The sequence below is a fragment of the Peromyscus californicus genome, unplaced genomic scaffold (genome assembly GCF_007827085.1).
Source record: "Peromyscus californicus insignis strain IS unplaced genomic scaffold, ASM782708v3 Scaffold_8__1_contigs__length_139910024, whole genome shotgun sequence".
In the NCBI taxonomy this organism is placed as follows: Eukaryota; Metazoa; Chordata; class Mammalia; order Rodentia; family Cricetidae; genus Peromyscus; species Peromyscus californicus.
The window spans coordinates 92515643-92523796 of NW_026294606.1; the positions used below are offsets into that span (position 1 = coordinate 92515643).

At 46.1% G+C, this 8154-nt stretch overlaps 1 pseudogene; it reads left to right on the top strand.

Moving 5' to 3' along the window:
• The first annotated feature begins 247 nt into the window (after nucleotides 1–247).
• LOC128103963 (40S ribosomal protein S25-like) lies at nucleotides 248–695 on the top strand (annotated as a pseudogene).
• Nucleotides 696–8154: the final 7459 nt, after the last annotated feature.

Here is an 8154-nt window from a genome sequence, read left to right on the forward strand (position 1 = left end):
TAACTAGCTATAGTCATTGAGGTCTGGCTATTCTTTTCTCGGCAGGTTCTTGGGATATGTTTTTATAGAGAAGAACATAATCTGTGAATGAAGTTTTACTTCATCCTTTTCAGTGTGTATACAGTCTGTTTCCTTTTCTTGTCTCACTGCAGCGGCCATGACTTAAAATAATGTTGAATAAGAATGTTAAGACATGATATCCTTTTTTTTCCCAACATCTTAGGGAGGCTGCAGTGGTCGTCGCTACTCTCCGAGCTTCATCATGCCGCCCAAGGATGACAAGAAGAAGAAAGATGCCGGAAAGTCGGTCAAAAAAGACAAAGACCCAGTAAAATAAGTCTGGTGGCAAGGCCAAAAAGAAGAAGTGGTCCAAAGGCAAAGCTCGGGACAAGCTCAACAATCTGGTCCTGTTTGACAAAGCTACACACGACAAACTCTGTAAGGAGGTTCCCAACCACAAGCTCATCACTCCAGCTGTGGTCTCCGAGAGACAGAAGATTCGTCGTTCTTTGGCCAGGGCAGCCCTTCAGGAGCTACTTAGTAAAGGACTTATCAAGCTGGTTTCAAAGCACAGAGCCCAAGTAATTTACACCAGAAACACAAAGGGTGGAGATGCCCCAGCTGCTGGCGAAGATGCTTGAACAGGTTCAATCAGCTGTACATTTGGAAAAATAAAACTTCATTAAATCAAAAAAAAAAAAAAAAAAGAAAAAGAAATGATATCCTTACTTTGTTCCTGATGTTTGGAGGATAGTGTCTGGTTTCTCACCATCAAGCATACACTGTATTCTGTTTTTATTTCTGCTGTTGTGACAAAAATATCCTGACCAAAAGCCACAGTAGTGGGGAGGAATTTATTTGTCTTACAATTCCAAGTTAGTCCATTATCTGGGGAAGTCAAGGCGGAAACTTAATCACATCCAAGAGCAGAAAGAATTAATGCCTAGGTACTAGCTTGTTTGCTCTCAGCCAGCAGTCTCCTCTTTTATACTGGTAGGGACACTATTCCTACAGAATGGTAACACCCAAAATGGGCTGGGTCATTCTACATTAATGAACAAGACAATCCCCCACAGACAGACATACAAGCCAACCTGATCTGGATAATTCTTCAATTGAAGCTCTCTTCCCAGGTGATTCTAGAGCGTGTCAAGTTGACAGTGTGTGTGTGTGTGTGTGTGTGTGTGTGTGTGTGTGTGTGTGTGTGTGTGTGGTATGTAATGGATTTTGTGAAATGCTTTTCTACATGTCATTTAATTTTAGCAATTTTTCTTCTTTAGCTTACTTGTGTGATGGAACACAGTAATTTTTGCATGTTGAACCAGCCTTGGCTACTTAAAGTAAGTTTCATTTGGTTGTGGCATAAGCACATTTTAGATAGTTGGACTCAGTTTGTAAATCTTCTACTGGAAATTTCAACATCTCTGTCCTTAAGAGATACTGGGGTTTGCAGAGTGTGGCAGCATGACTCTGGTACTACTGTAATGCTGACACCATAGAATGTGCTAGAAGTATTCTGTCTGTTTCCTTTTCTAGAAGTTCTCAAGTGTTGAATCACACAAACCCTACTGTAGGATCTACTTCTGAGAAATACAACCCTAAACTTGATTGCCTTATCTGTAAACTGGAACCAACAACAGCCTTCCTCACAGAGTTCTTCTAAAAGCAACAGGTTAAGAGGGCAGATGATTGGGTACCCACCTGGACCCCCTTGTTAGCTGAACATACCCATTCCCTAACTTCTATGAGCCTGGATACTGACAGCTTACTTAGCAGTTCCTGTGTGCAGCATCCTGCCCTTGGAGAAGAGGAACTGCCCCATCTGGGTATCCCCCAGGAGCCAATGTTAACAAACACATTGCCAACTCTGCTATCTACAGTGGAGGATGATTTCCTGGATACTTCATGTCTCAGATACACCCATGGATCTGGCCAATGCTAGATATCCCTGCTCAGTATCGCCAGCTTTTCTTAAGAGGAACAGCTCAATAAATCACATGCATTTATATACCTAGGACCACTGGGAAACCCACCCTAGGGCAGCTGGCAGCTTGCATGGCCCCGGCAGAGAACGAGATTCTGACATTGGCTCCAGTACCAGATAATGATGGAGGACTCTCATGAGAGCTGAGCAGCACCAGGAGGTCCCCACTGTGTGGAGGAATGCAGCTGCAGAGACTTTACCTGGGGTGAGCAGAACCACAGGAGGAACAGTGCTTCTTCCTGCTTCCTGCAATGACTCTGTGTGAGAGGTGTGAAGTGAGGGAGCTAGGCACCTTTAGGACTGCAGATCTGAGTGCTTGTGTTGAAAACAAAGTTGATTGATGTTCTGAAGAAAGACATGACAGAAAGAAAATGAAATTTTGAATTTTACGGGAAAAAATAACCTGGAATGTAAGAGCTGGCATCTTTGGGATTCCTATGCTATCCCATGGTGCTCTAGGTAATTATGTCATTGAAAAATGTTTCCCCACATGACCTGGCCTATATGTATATGACATCAGAACTCTTGGCTATCAGACCTAACATATGACAGCAAGAAGATCAGCCACATTGGTTATTCAGCCTTGCATACATAAACCAAGAGGAGACTAAGGAATCTTTGGCTTGGTTGTTCTGTGGATTTTGTCAAAGAGATGGTTCCTCTGTCATGAAGTTTACAGCTTTTCCCAATTCAATTAATTGGAACTCAGAAATGTGAGCACTGTGAAATAAAAGCCTCAGACATCTGGGGCTCTATGCACCATCCAGTGTAAAGGCACACCCAGTAACTCACAGCTTGTGGATGGTAGCTTTTAAGAGCCTTTATGTCTAGAACTACTACTCAGAGAGAGGGAGGCATTTTGTTGATAGCTAGAGCACAAGGCAGGTTTAGGGGTTTTTTTTTTCCTTAAAATGCAATTTATTGAGGCATCTCCTGTGCATTCCATTTCATGAAATCCATTTATTGGCATTTACAGACAGCCCATACTTGAGGTACAGAGTATACACAGGTACTGTCTGTCTTCACAGCACAGGGTCTAACTCCAGAGTCAGACTGGAGACCAGGCAGAAAACTGTCACAAAGACAAGGCTGCCCCAATAGAACCTTATGTCAAGGCCAAGGCACCCACGTCCTCTCTCCTAGGACTCTCCATTAGTCATCCCAACCAGAGGGAGGACATCATGTTTGCAGTCACTTTGTTTGTGAGTGTGTGTGAACAGGCGCACAGGTGGGTGGAAACCGGAAAAATCATTGGTTGTTGTTCTCAGACACCATTTGTTTTGTTTTGTGAGACAGGGCCTCTTATGGGCCTGGAACTCACGTAGAAGCCTAGGCCGGCTGGCCAGTAGACCCCAGGACTCCACCTGTCTCCGTCTACTCCGAACTGGGATTACAAGCATGGACCACCATGCTCAGCATCTTTTTTTCTCCGTTGATTCTGACGGTCAAATTTCAGTGCTTTCAAAATAAGCACTTTTCTGACGGAGCCATCTACCCAGTCAGGAGCTACTTCCAAATGAAAATGCATGAGCATATTGAATAAAAGGCAATCTGAAAATGATAAATTTATGCCTGAGAGAAGATGGGATGTGATCAAGAGTAAGGCTATTAAGTACTTTCTCAGTAGCACCAAGGACAAGAGCACCAGACAAAGTAGGCAGCGACACATCCTAACAGTGTGAAGGATGCTGACGACGCTAAGACCCCACAGGTATCAACAACAACATCAACACTGGTGTAAGTGCCTGACGCCACAACCACCCCTGTACATACTATTCCATTTAATTTCCTACTGATATTATCAGTGTACACACATTTAATATGCAAACTGACAAATTATAGAATGTTTAGTTCTATATAGTTCATCTTAGTACTTAAGTTGATGATATTTCAACCTTTTCACAAACATAATTTTGTATCACTTAATACTGAAATCAGCATAATTATTCAAGGACATCTATTAATATACCCATTTGTGTACCTTTTACTTTACATGCTACTCAAGTTTCCATTACCATTTCAACTTTCGGGGAATGTGCGGGCAGTATGGGTTGGCACCCAGAGGCACACACCCAGAAGCGGCAGAGCTGGGCTAAACACAGCCTCCCTCTCTTTAACACACAGTGTCCCCTCCGTCTGCAGTAGGCGATGTGCAGAAGTCACTGTCGTGTGTCAAGGTCAAGGCCTACGCTAATGTGTATACTTCTCATTTGATCTCAGAACAACCAGATGAGGTGGGTTCTATTTTCAATCTTCATTTAGCTGATTTCAAAAATGGCACCCAGGCAGATTATGGCAATTAAGAGAGACATCTGCTGAGAGTCGAGTTTGACTAAAAATACAGGGTCTGGGCCGTCACTACCATTAAATCCTCTCAGAGCCAATGACGCAAGGAGATGAGCCGTGACTGAGGACAGGGCCTAGGCTCAGGAAGGAAAAGAGTCGGGGGAGACTGGCTAGAAGAAGACCCTGGAGAAGCAGCTACTTTCCTTGGATTCTATTTTTTCAAGATTTATTCTACTAGCTGAGTATAGTGGTGCACACCTTTAATCCTAGCACTAGGGACGCAGAGGCTGGGGGATTCCTGTGAGTCAGAGGCTAGCCTGATCTATATATCCAGTTACATGGCTGGCTACATAGTGAGACCCTGTCTCAAAAAATATTTATTTTATTTTCAGTGTTGTGGGAGGAGAATTGAGCATATGTGTGCAGGAACCTGCAAAGGTCAGAAGAAGACATTGGATCTCTGGAGTCGGAGGCCGATGTGAGCTGTCTGACATGGGTGCTAGGAACCAAACTCAGGTCCTCTGACAGAAGCCAATGCTCTGGACTGTGGAACCATCTCTCCAGCCCCCTTCCTGGTGCTTTTGAAGATTTTTTTTTAGTTTATGTGTATGTATATTTATTTGTGTCTGTATACATGTATACCATGTGTACAGAGACCAGAAGTGGGCATCAGATCCCAGGATGCTGGAGTTACAGGCAGATTGTGAGCTGCCTAAAGTGGGTTCCAGTTCCCTGGAAGAGCGGGAAGTGCTCTTGACTTCTGAGGCCATCTCTCCAGTCCCTTCCCTGGGTTCATCAATCATGAGAAATGAGACAGATGCACTGATAGGTGAACACCCACATTCTTAGCAATCAGGTATTTTTAAACCTGATGTATCAGAGCTCTGGGGTTGTAAGTGATAGGAAGTGATTCCACCTCCTGCAGCAAACCAGCACAAAGATGTCCGGACTGGAGATGTCTGCTTCACGTGGGGAAAGAGGGCATGATGTTTCATAGGCTAAGCATTCAGATAGCCTACAAAGTCTAGAAGATTCTAAAGACTGAAAAGGTGAAATTACAAACTGCCCAAGCAAGAAAGGAAATAGGAGACACCAGCCATGTAGCCATGTAAAATCCCAGTCCCTTATCAAGTCTTTCTTTTTCTTAACTTCTGTTGATTCTCTGTGGTTTTCACATCATGCATGCCGATCCCACCCATCTCCCCATTCCCCCACATCTGCCCTTGCAACCTCACCCCAAAAGCCAAACAAAATTTAAAACAAAAAACAAACCAACTACACAAAGCAGAACAAGAAAGAAGAGAGAAAAGAAGAAAAGAATCTCCTTGTGGAAGCTGCGGTATGGCCCAGGGAGTCACAGGCATGTTTAACCGTTCAGTCCTTTGTCTTCATTGCAAGTATTTGCTGCCAGGAGTCATCAGTCTGGTTGGAGGCCTCTGTCTTCTGTCACACCATCGACAATGGCCTCTCACCGGGGCTCCCCTCTGGACTTGCAAACATTGTCCTGTGTCATGGAGATCCTGTTGTGCTCTCTGGTGCTCAGATCCCACTCACTCACACCACCAGGACCAGCTCCACTGTTTTGAGGGCCCTCTCTCTCTCTGGATTGCTGTAAGGGGTAGATGGGGGAGGGGAATCAAAGCTCTCCTGTTCTCACACCCTCAGGGCTGGCTCACCTGCACCCCTGACAACAGGGTTACCTCTAGTGGGGTGCCCTGGTGGGTTGCAGAATTCACTCTCCTGTGTGCCTCAGCTGCTGAGGGTCAGGGCTAATTCTCCCAATTCGGCTACAGTATACTGGGAGGGGCAGGGCCATCCATTCCAGTGCCAGGGAGGGGCATGGCCAGCTCATCCCAGCCCTCTGTTTGCAACACTTGTGGTTCCCATGATTCCTTGTGGTAACCCAGGCCACGAACATCAGCAAAGACCCCAGCTGCAGGAGGACCACAGACTCAGACACAGCCCTCAGCAGCAGCTTGGACCTGGACATTGCCATGGCCCTGGTGGCAGCACAGGCCATTCAGATCAGCTTGGCCCTGGTGGTGGCACAGCCCTTTGACATCCACATAGCCACAGGTTGTTCCCTAGCCCTCTGGCATCCCTGTGGCCTTTGGTGGCAACATGGGCCATGGATATCAATATAGACCCGGCTTTGGTAGGGCCATGGACCCAAACATGGTCCTAAGAAGCAGCCTAGGTTCCGATGTCACCATGACCCCAGGGGGCAGTGCAGGCCACCAGGTTTGGCATGGCCCTCACAGCAGTGTGTCCCTTAGACTCCAACATGTTCCTAAGTGGCAACCTTGACCCCCAGCATCAGCATGACCCTCGATGGTATTAGGGGCCATGGACTTCAATGCAGACCCACCCTGGCTATTGTAGGGCCATGGACCAGACCCAGACATGGCCCACAGCAGCCCTAGCCCTGATGACGACATGGTCTCAGGTGCTAGCCACTTAAGTTGGCATGGTCCTTCAGACACCTACATGGCCATAGGCTGTACCCTAGACCCTGGGCATCCATGTGGCTTTTGATAGTAACAAGGGCCACTTGACATCACCACAGTCCCCAGTTATGGTAGGACCAGCAGCAGCCCAGGCTTGGATGTCCCTATGGCACAGGTGGGAGCTCAGACCACTCAGACTGGCATGGCCCAGAGGCACTGTGGCCCTCAGACACCAACATAGCTCCAGGTGGTAGCCCAGATTACAGGCATTCTCGTGGCCTTTAGTGGTGACAGGAGCCATAGATCTCTTCTTAGGTCTCCTTATCTGCTTTAGGGCTCTGGACCAAGACTTGGCTCTTGGCTATAGTTCAGGCCCAGACATCACCTTGGACTGTGGTGGCAAGCATCAGGTCATTCATATCAGCCTGTTCCTCAACACCCTCACCTTTTCAGATCCACATCTCTCCCCAGCCCATGAACCTTTCCACCTTCCTCTCTTCCACGTCTCCACCCTATACTCTATTATTTAAGATAATAGTGCCTAAACATTTGGTGCCTCTGGTGCCTGGTGGGCTCCTGGTTGGTACAGAGCCATTTCTGGAATCCTCTCTTAGGCTAGGGCTAGAAACCCTGGGCTATGTTTGGTTGAATCCTATTTGCCTCAGCCACTTGGCATGAGGCTGAGCTGTTCCTTTATCGGGGCTTAGAAGATCCAGTTACAAAGACAGAGAGCAGCACGTGACTAAAGGCCTGTGAGAACATTTCAGGGAAGAGCAAAGACCAAAACAGATATAGGCAGCAGCCAAAGATAACCAAGACTTGGGAACATGTCCTGAGAAAAACTGAGCAGGAGATTGAAATTTTGCTGTTAAGTTTGGGCATTGGAATCTGATGGAACTTACAGTTCTAGCTCTCCTGACTTCCTTCTTTCAAGCCTTCATTTCTGTCAGCATCTTTTGAATGTGTTCAGCCATGACCATGACCTCTTCTCCATCACTCCAATTCCAGCCCTTCCAATCACCCTTTCCCTGTTTTATTCCCCCCACAGTATTGTCTTCTAATGGACACAATGTGTCTGTTCGTTCATATTGTGTGTCTTGTTTATCATCTGACCCAACCACCTATGAACACTAGGAACATTTGCTAGTTTTGTCCATGATGAACCTCACATATTAGAGTAGCAGGAAGCATGTAGAGGAGTCCTCAGTAACCATTGGCTTATGGTGATGGTTAAGATCAGTTGTCAACTTGACAGGATCTAGAATTTTTTTAAAGAAACAAACCTCATGTAGACCTTTTGAAGAGCAGTTTGTCCAGAGAAACATGGACGGTGGAGATTCAGCTCATGAGGTTTTAGAGGTGAACAAGGGCTCTATTGGGAACTGGGCTAAAGGCTGTCCATCTGATATTCTACTCTAGCTGCTTTCAGTCTGTGTC